Here is an 11070-nt window from a genome sequence, read left to right as displayed (position 1 = left end):
ATAAGAAAGAGACTGGGCAAAAATGGCTGCATGGCAGAGTTCTCAGCTTGTCTCAGTTTGGTCAGAAAACATCTTGATGATCCCTAAGACTTTTGGGAAAATACTCTGTGGACTGATGAGACAAAAGTTGAACTTTTTGGAAGGTGTATGTCCCATTACTTCTGGCATAGAAGTAACACAGCATTTCAGAAAAGGAACATCATACCAACAGTAAAATATGGTGGTGGTAGTGTGATGGTCTGGGGATGTTTTGCTGCTTCAGGACCTGGAAGACTTGCTGTGGTAAATGGAACCATGAATTCTGCTATCTACCAAAAAGCCCTAAAGGAGAATGTCTGGCCATCTGTTCATGACCTCAAGCTAAAGTGCTTTTGGGCTATGCAGCAGGACAATGATCCAAAACAAACCAGCAAGTTCACCTCTGAATGGATTAAGAAAAACAAAATAAAGACTTTGAAGTGGCCTAGTCAAAGTCCTGACCTTAATCCGATTGAGATGCTGTGGCATGACCTTAAAAAGGCGCTTCATGCTCGGAAACCCTCCAATGTGGCTGAATTACAACAATTCTGCAAAGATTAGTGGCCAAAATTCATCCATACCCTTGTAAAAGACTCATTGCCAGATATCACAAATGCTTGATTACAGGTGCTGCTGCAAACAGCGGCCGAATTGTTAGGTTTAGGGGGCAATCACTTTTTCACACAGGGCCCTGGAGGTTTGGATTTATTTTTCCCTTAATAATAAAGACCTTCATTTATAAACTGCATTTTGTGTTTACTTGCGTTATCTTTGTCCACACACTCAATCACCCTCCAACCTCTCCATCATGGCTAAGAGCAAAGAGCCGTCTAAGGACACCAGGGAAGAAAATGGAAGAAACACAAGATGACTGTCAATCTTCCTTGGTCTGGGGCTCGGTCTCGCTTCGTGGGGTAAGGATGATTCTGAGAAAGGTCAGTAATCAGCCCAGAACTAGATGGGAGGACCTAGTCAGTGACCTGAAGAGAGCTGGGACCACACTCTCAAACATTACCTTTACTAACACACTACGCCGTCATGGATTAAAATCCTGCAGTGCACGCAAGGTCCCCCTGCCCATGCCAGCACATGTCCATGACCGCTTGAAGTTCACCAATGACCATCTGGATGATCCATAGGAGGCATGGGAGAAGGTCAGGTGGTCAGATAAGACCAAAATAGAACTTTTTGGTATCAACTCCACTCGCCATGTTTGGAGGAAGAAGAAGGATGAGTACAACCCCAAGAACATCCCAACTGTGAAGCATGGCGGGGCAAAAACATCATTTTTGGGGGTGCTTTTCTGAAAAGGGGACAGGATGACTGCACCATATTGTAGGGAGGATGGATGGGGTCATGTATCGTGAGATTTTGGCCAACAACCTCCTTCCTTCACTAAGAGCACTGAAGATGGGTCGTGGCTGGGTTTTCCAGCATGACAATGACCCGAAACACACAGCCAGGGCGACTAAGGTGTCACTGCGCCGCTTGGCGCTGCCGCTCCTGCCGCCCCGCCTGCCGCTCCGCCCCCAGGCATACTTACCCTTTCCAGTGTGCTCCTCTTGCAGGCACGCGTTCTCCCTTCTCCTCCTGATGCACCGCAGCTTCCTGGTTTCTGTCGGCTGCGCACGCGCACTCCATCTCCCTCTGCGCACGCGCACTTCCTCTGTGACATACTGGAGCGCTGCTTATCCTCTCTATGGCCTGGAGGACCCTGACCCGGTAGTCCTCCTGCACACCATGTATTTAAGGTACGCCCTTTCCTCTGATCCTTGCCTGATTGTCATTTGTCTTCATTTGACCCAGGTCCCTTCGTACCTTGCTCTGTCTTGTGTTTCCACCGTACCTTGCTCTGTCCTGTGCGTCCGTCATACCCTGCCTGTCCTGTGTTTCCGCTGTACCTTGCTCTGTCCTGAGCATCCGTCATACCCTGCCAACCCTGTGTGTCCGCCACATCCTGCCTGTCCTGTGTTTCCACCATACCCTGCCTGTTCTGTACTACCGCCATACCCAGTCCGTCTTGGGCGTCCGCTATATCCAGTCTGTCCTGGGCGTCCGCCATATTCTATCTAATCTTAGTCTCAGTCGTAGCTAATCTGCCCTGTGTCTCCGTCATAGTCAGTGCTGCTTCTTTTCCGCTCCTACTTCCTGTCCCCGGGTATCAGCTTCTGCGGCAATAGTCTCCCTCGGGCCTGCCCCTAACACTCCCTATATTGGGGGTGGTTCACCAGGCCAGCTCACCCGTGGGAGGTTCGTTGTCGTGGATCTGCGGGTTCACTTTAGGAGTTCCTAAGCAGTGACTTTGTAAGAAGGTTTTCAAGGTCCTGGAGTGGCCTAGCGCGAGTCTCCAGATCTGACCCAATGGAAAATCTTTGGAGGGAGCTGAAACTTAATGGTGTCCAAACAAGAAGAAAAGAGGAGGCACTCACCATCCAAATTAAAACAACCCTTTATCCAGTCCATTTAAATGGGTACAGGTGGAAGTGGTGGATGCCTTCTGTGGACGACGGCCGTTTCGTGCTGACTGCGCTTCAACGGGTCCTATATAGGATGTCATGTGGGCACTTATCAGAAGAGATGCAGATAGTTTGCAGTTTTTCTTTGCTGTGTACATAGGGGAGGGAGGGAGCTGACCAGTGCAGGCTCAGCTTCTATACCACCACTAAGGGGAGCTCACCAGCGGAAGGTCATCTTCTCTGCCACCACTAGGGGGAGCTCACCAGTGGAAGCTCAGATTCACTGCTACCACTGGGGCAGTTCACCACTGGAGGCTCAGCTTCCCCACCACCACTAGCAGCAGTTCACCAGTAGAAGGTCACCTTCTCTGCCACCACTAGGGGCTGATCACCAGTGGAAGGTCACCTTCTCTGACATCACTATGGGCCAATCACCAGTGAAAGCTCAAATTCTCTGCCACCACTAGGGGGAGCTCACCAGTGGAAGGTCACCTTCTCTGCCACCACTAGGAGGAGCTCACCAGTGGAAGCTCAGATTATCTGCTACCACTAGAAGCAGCTCAAGAGTGGAAGCTCAGATTCTCTGCCACCACTAGGGGAGCTCACCAGTGGAAGGTCACCTTCTCTGCCACCACTAGGAGGAGCTCACCAGTGGAAGCTCAGATTCTCTGCCACCACAAGGGACAGCTCACCAGTGGAAGCTCAGATTCTCTGCCACCACTAGGGGCAGCTCACCAGTGGAAGCTCAAATTCTCTGCCACCATTAGGGGGACCTCACCAGTGGACGCTCAGATTCTCTGCCACCACTAGGGGCAGCTCACCAGAGGAAACTCAGTTTCTCTGCCGCCACTAGGAGGAGCTCACCAGTGGAAGGTCACCTTCTCTGCCACCACTAGGGGGAGCTCACCAGTGGAAGGTCACATTCTCTGACACCAATATGGGCAGCTCACCAGTGGAAGATCAGCTTCTCTGCCATAAGGGGCAGCTCACCAGTGGAAGCTCAGATTCTCTGCCACCACTAGGGGGAGCTCACCAGTGGAAGGTCACCTCTGACACCACTATGGGCAGCTCACCAGTGGAAGCTCAGATTCTCTGCCACCACTAGGGGCGGCTCACCAGTGGAAACACAAATTCTCTGCCACCACTAGGGAGAGCTCACCAGTGGACGCTCAGCTTCCCTGCCACCACTAAGGGGACCTCACCAGTGGAAGGTCACCTCTGCCACCACTAGGAGGAGCTCACAAGTGGAAGCTCAGATTCTCTGCTACCACTAGAAGCAGCTCAGTAGTGGAAGCTCAGATTCTCTGCCACCACTAGGGGGAGCTCACCAGTGGAAGCTCAGATTCTCTGGTACCACTAGGGGCAGTTCACCCCTGGAGGCTCAGCTTCCCCACCACCACAAGCAGCAGTTCACCAGTAGAAGGTCACCTTCTCTGCCACCACTATGGGCCAATCACCAGTGGAAGGTCACTTTCTCTGACACCACTATGGGCAGCTCACCAGTGGAAGATCAGCTTCTCTGCCACCACTAGGGGCAGTTCACCAGTGGAAGCTCAGATTCTCTGCCACCACTAGGGGGAGCTCACCAGTGGAAGATCAGCTTCTCTGGCATAAGGGGCAGCTCACCAGTGGAAGCTCAGATTCTCTGCCACCACTAGGGGCGGCTCACCAGTGGAAGCACAAATTCTCTGCCACCACTAGGGAGAGCTCACCAGTGGACGCTCGGCTTCCCTGCCACCACTAAGGGGACCTCACCAGTGGAAGGTCACCTCTGCCACCACTATGAGGAGCTCACAAGTGGAAGCTCAGATTCTCTGCTACCACTAGAAGCAGCTCAGTAGTGGAAGCTCAGATTCTCTGCCACCACTAGGGGGAGCTCACCAGTGGAAGGTCACCTTCTCTGCCACCACTAGGGGGAGCTCACCAGTGGAAGCTCAGATTCTCTGCTACCACTAGGGGCAGTTCACCCCTGGAGGCTCAGCTTCCCCACCACCACAAGCAGCAGTTCACCAGTAGAAGGTCACCTTCTCTGCCACCACTATGGGCCAATCACCAGTGGAAGGTCACTTTCTGTAACACCACTATGGGCAGCTCACCAGTGGAAGATCAGCTTCTCTGGCATAAGGGGCAGCTCACCAGTGAAAGCTCAGATTCTCTGCCACCACTAGGGGCAGCTCACCAGTGGAAGCTCAAATTCTCTGCCACCACTAGGGAGAGCTCACCAGTGGACGCTCAGCTTCCCTGACACCACTAAGGGGACCTCACCAGTGGAAGGTCACCTCTGCCACCACTAGGGGGAGCTCACAAGAGGAAGCTCAGATTATCTGCTACCACTAGAAGCAGCTCAGTAGTGGAAGCTCAGATTCTCTACCACCACTAGGGGGAGCTCACCAGTGGAAGGTCACCTCTGTCACCACTAGGGGGGGCTCACCAGTGGAAGCTCAGATTCTCTGCTACCACTAAGGGCAGTTCACCACAGGAGGCTCAGCTTCCCCACCACCTCTAGCAGCAGTTCACCAGTAGAAGGTCACCTTCTCTGCCACCACTATGGGCCGAACACCAGTGGAAGGTCACCTTCTCTGACACCACTATGGGCAGCTCACCAGTGGAAGATCAGCTTCTCTGCCATAAGGGGCAGCTCACCAGTGGAAGCCCAGATTATCTGCCACTACTAGGGGCAGCTCACCAGTGAAAGCTCAGATTCTCTGCCACCACTAGCGGCAGTTCACCAGTGGAAGCTCAGATTCTCTGCCACCACTAGGGGCAGCTCACCAGTGGAAGCTCAGATTCTCTGCCACCACTAGGGGGAGGTCACCAGTGGAAGGTCACCTACTCTGCAACCACTAGGGGGAGCTCACCAGTGGAAGCCTAGATTCTCTGCTATCACTAGCAGCAGTTCACCAGAGGAGGCTCAGCTTCTCCACCACCACTAGGGGCAGTTAACGAGCAGAAGGTCACCTTCTCTGCCACCAGTAGGGGCCGATCACCAGTGGAAGGTCACCTTCTCTGACACCACTATGGGCAGCTCACCAGTGGAAGATCAGCTTCTCTGCTATAAGGGGCAGCTCACCAGCGGAAGCTCAGATTCTCTGCCAGCACTGGGGGCAGCTCACCAGTGGAAGCTCAAATTCTCTGACACCACTATGGGCAGCTCACCAGTGAAAGCTCAACTTCTCTGCCACCATAAGGGGCAGCTCACCAGTGGAAGCTGAGATTCTCTGCCACCACTAGGGGCAGCTCACCAGTGGAAGCTCAGATTCTCTGCCACAACTAGGGGCAGCTCACCAGTGGAAGCTGAGATTCTCTGCCACCACTAGCGGCAGTTCACCAGTGGAAGGTCACCTTCTCTGCCACTAGGGGCTGATCACCAGTGGAAGGTCACCTTCTGACACCACTATGGGCCAATCACCAGTGAAAGGTCACCTTCTCTGACACCACTATGGGCAGCTCACCAGTGGAAGCTCAGATTCACTGCCACCACAAGGGGCAGCTCACCAGTGGAAGCTCAGATTCTCTGCCACCACTAGGGGGAGTTCACCAGTGGAAGCCTAGATTCTCTATCACTAGCGGCAGTTCACCAGAGGAGGCTCAGCTTCTCCACCACCACTAGGGGCAGTTAACGAGTGGAAGGTCACCTTCTCTGCCACCACTAGGGGCCGATCACCAGTGGAAGGTCACCTTCTCTGACACCACTATGGGCAGCTCACCAGTGGAAGATCAGCTTCTCTGCTATAAGGGGCAGCTCACCAGTGGAAGCTCAGATTCTCTGCCACCACGAGGGGCAGCTCACCAGTGGAAGCTCAAATTCTCTGACACCACTATGGGCAGCTCACCAGTGAAAGCTCAACTTCTCTGCCACCATAAGGGGCAGCTCACCAGTGGAAGCTCAGATTCTCTGCCACAACTAGGGGCAGCTCACCCCAGTGGAAGCTCAAATTTTCTGCCATCACTAGGGGGAGCCCACCAGTGGACGCTCAGATTATCTGCCACCTCTAGGGGCAGCTCACCAGCGGAAGCTCAGCTTCCCTGCCACCACTAGGGGATGTTCACCAGTGGAAGGTCACCTTCTTTGCCACCACTAGGGGGAGCTCACCAGTGGAAGCTCAGATTCTCTGCAACCACTAGGGGCAGCTCATGCTGACAGGTTACACACTTAGCTCAATGATAAATCTGTATACAGTAAATTTTAACCCTCATGAGAAATCATTTTGAGCTTTATATTTTAAGAGACAAAATACAGATAGATAAAAAAAGACATGAAAATTAGAATTACATTCCAATTCTCTGTAACTGGTGATTATCTATCGGTACTGGACTATCGGGTAACTTTCTATGAAATCAGCCTGAGAGAAAAGAAAGTTTCTTGTAAGTTCTGGAACTTTGGGTTTTATGATTTCAAACTATTTTAATATCTCCGCTTACTGTCAGTGAATTGGACCCTAAGGGCTTCAGACCTGCTGCTTCTGTACAGCTGAGAGTTAGCAACAATTGCGTCCATTCATTTGCTACAATTTAGACGCCGGCATATTTAGCTCACGGAGGATGAAATACGACTGGTGAGCAGTGTTAGGTCAGTGCAAGTTTTCATTCACTGACTGTATGCTCAGATATTGAAAATGGTGATCGGATAGTATCACAGTCCTCTAATAATCAGCTTGTGCATGCAGGCGAGAAAATGCACAAAGCTATATCTCTGCTTGCTGTCAGTGAATGGAAAGTATTAGAAATCTGCTGAACTTTTAATTGTACAATAATCAGACTACGAAGAAAAGAATAAAACAATTGCAAAGTTGAAAAAAAAAAAAAAAAAAAACTTTTCCAGGCAGTCGTCTGGGAAATCCATGCAACATAAAACCCTTTATTGCTTCTTAATAAACCGGGCCGCTTTCTTATTACTAAGTCCAATATTTCAAGTTCTATTAAAAAGCAAAACGAAAAAAAAAAAAAAAACGCCCCATAAAATCTTTTATACCTCGCCGCCGTGATTGCGCTGGGCGACGCCGGCCGGGAAGTAGATTTTGCATTTTTATAACCTGGTTTTGCAGGTAGGGAAAGCCCTTTGTCGTAGCTTTCTGGGTCCTTTAATCCCAGACGGGGCTTTTTATGCCTGACAGCACCTTATGATGCTGTAACTAACCTCAAACCCGGAGAGCGGGAGGCGAGCAGACCTCCAAATCCAGCAATGTCATGCTTTACAGGCTCACTCTGCAACAGCATGAATGAAGCAAAACAAAAAAAAGGAAGTGGTTGCCTTGGAAACACTGGAATCTTGGTAATTATTACTGTAACTGTGTCTGCACACCCCACCTATAAGAGAAATGAATAATAAATTCTAATCACTGAATGGCAGCATTCTGCTCTCTCACTGTGCTCGCTGCTGCACCCTACTGGTCACAGCGCGGAACTGCAGCCTAGAAGTCACTCGCCCTGTGAAATGACGCAAGGTGTAAATGGCTGCTCTCCAAGCTGTGGGTCACTAGAAGTCCCAGCATGCCCCGTAGGGATCGGAGATGACTAATACAGAACATAATAATCATGATCTACATTCTCCTGCCATGAGAAATGTTCACAACTTAATGTGATCGGGCTCTTCAAATACACTTTTTTTTGCATGTATTTAGGACATGAGAAACTTATGTGAACGATGGCAAAAAAAAAGCAGTCAGACTAAAGAAAAAAATGCAGCGAAAAAAACTGACTCATGCCTTTAAAAAAAAAAAAAGAAATTAGCCATAAATATGTAATTTTGTTACCTGGTATAAAAGCCGCTGTTCTCCCGAATCCGGCAATCTTTTTCTTTTCTTTCTACGCCTCTCTGTTCCTGAGATACGGCCCCTTCTTTCCTGTATGAAAATCTGGTCTTATTGGACAAATGGGCGCGGAATCTAACATTTCTCCTTTCAGGATGACACCCACTTGGTTAACAAGACAAGAGGAAGAAAGGGGCCGTATCTCTGGAACGAAGAGGCGCAGAAACAAAAGAAACACATCGCCGGATTCAGGAGAACAGCGGCGTTTACACCAGGTAAAAAATTACACATTTATGCCAAGTGCCAGGTAAAGAATTTGTTTACTTAGGATCCTTTGCAAAACCACATGTGCAAATGACAAACTCAGCCCTGCTACGTTGCATATATTTATAGCGTCTCCATTTTGCTGGCAATTCTCAACTCTTCGCCTCCAGGTTTCCTTACTTTATACCAGAATCTTGCGCCAAAATTGTGGTGCACCCTAGTACTAAATCTGACGCACAGAGCGCCGCCACCGACACTAATGAAAATCTGATCCTTTTTTTTCAGCGACGTGTGAATGGCGCCTTGAGTTGTGAATCCCATCCACGTCCCCCCTTCCTTTCTCATCCTGTCCAGGCACTGCGGTGACTGCTCCTCGCAGATAATCTGCCTGCTGAAAAATGAAAAGTGAACTCGTTTGCACTAATTGCGGCTCACCTTGATGGCGAGTCGCCGGTGACGGGCGTGAGAGATCCCTGGTGCGCCCCTCGCCGGCTACTAGATTGATGGAGCCACCTATTAATGTGCTGGCGGAGAGTGAACAATTAGCCCCGGCAGGTGCTCAATCTATCTCCCCCGGACCCGGCGCGCGTGCTCACACCCGGCACAGTTTATTTAGAAACTTTGGACAGTCGCGATGATTTAGCGTCCGCGACGGAGGAGGCTCAGCAGGAACGGCCATCGCTCACGCATCAAGGGTTAATGCGGGTGACCGGGCAGCCATTTGTAAAGGCAAAAAGAAAAAAGATGGCTTCACCCCTCATCATCCGTCACACAGCCGAGCGTCCCATTAATTACCCAGGCGCTTGCACGTTGACACCACGCTTATCTATGTGCATCATTCTCCTGTCTGAGTACAAAGTTAACGAAAGTGCATAAAATTAAAGTTCTGCAACTTTCACGTCCAAGATCACTGCCTGCTGTCAGGGAATAGATAAATCTAACCTCCCGACCGAATACTACTCACAGCTGAGGGTTTGCTGCAGCTGTGTCCAGTTAACAGATGATTGTCCACGATTTTCGATTTAAGACCGGGCAGGATAGATGGAAGCGTTGGCCGTGGATGTAACCTTGGTGTTCTGCGGCTATCAGGGCATGCTGGGGGTTGTAGTTTATTGCTGTAAAAACATTGCACGCAGGCCGATTACTGATGCACCGTTTTCCGTGCCTGCGTTGAAAGTCCGGCAGGGACGGAGTTAACCCGGACGCACGTTTATTATAACAGAGGCCCCCCAAAATTATCGATCATCAATCATCCATACATCATCCGCCGTCCGTCTGTACCGCCTGGCATTTTGCTTCTCGCTCAATTTCTCCAAATATTCAAAATGTACCTACACGTAAAATCCTCTAAGTGCTGGAGTCGAGATTATCGAAGTGTTAAAGGTCGTCGTTTCCTCCAAGAAGGAGTCAGCGCTCGGCCATGAGAATCCTGACGAGGGCTAATTGGTCTTATTGTATCCAAAGCAAAAAACACTTTCTGCAGCCGCCCGGGTCTGAGTGACAGGAGGTGACAACCAGACCCCCGCGGACTGTTTACCGGCACCCACCACAGATTATTTAACCCCATAAAGACACTTTTATAATGAAGGTGTCATAAAACTTATATTCTTTAGTTTTTTGGACACTTTATTCCTCTTCTCATCTTTTTTTTTTTCTTTGGCAATTCTGATTTACTTAAAAGTAGGATTTAAACCCTTTATCTGTCTAATCGGCATCTAAAAGGGTTAATCGGCTCCAATCCGGGACTCCCTACACGGATACATTGCACCAAACCATGACTGTTTAAGACTGGTTTCAGGTTCTGTCCTTGGTTTTGTGCCTGTACCTGTAAATATTGATCACTACTTCAGCTGTGAAAGGTACCAGGTTCTGTCTGGGGTGTTGTGCCTGCACCTATAAATATTGATCACTACTTCTGGTGTGAAAGGCACCAGGTTCTGTCTGGGGTTTTGTGCCTGTACCTGTAAATATTGATTACTACTTCAGGTGTGAAAGGTACCAGGTTCTGTCTGGGGTTTTGTGCCTGTACCTATAAATATTGATTACTACTTCAGGTGTGAAAGGTACCAGGTTCTGTCTGGGGTTTTGTGCCTGTACCTATAAATATTGATTACTACTTCAGGTGTGAAAGGTACCAGGTTCTGTCTGGGGTTTTGTGCCTGTACCTATAAATATTGATTACTACTTCAGGTGTGAAAGGTACCAGGTTCTGTCTGGGGTGTTGTGCCTGTACCTATAAATATTGATTACTACTTCAGGTGTGAAAGGCACCAGGTTCTGTCTGGGGTTTTGTGCCTGTACCTATAAATATTGATTACTACTTCAGGTGTGAAAGGTACCAGGTTCTGTCTGGGGTGTTGTGCCTGTACCTATAAATATTGATTACTACTTCAGGTGTGAAAGGCACCAGGTTCTGTCTGGGGTGTTGTGCCTGTACCTATAAATATTGATTACTACTTCAGGTGTGAAAGGTACCAGGTTCTGTCTGGGGTTTTGTGCCTGTACCTATAAATATTGATTACTACTTCAGGTGTGAAAGGTACCAGGTTCTGTCTGGGGTGTTGTGCCTGTACCTATAAATA

Source organism: Ranitomeya variabilis, chromosome 2 (genome assembly GCF_051348905.1).
Source record: "Ranitomeya variabilis isolate aRanVar5 chromosome 2, aRanVar5.hap1, whole genome shotgun sequence".
Lineage (NCBI taxonomy): Eukaryota > Metazoa > Chordata > Amphibia > Anura > Dendrobatidae > Ranitomeya > Ranitomeya variabilis.
This window is presented reverse-complemented; position numbering follows the sequence as displayed.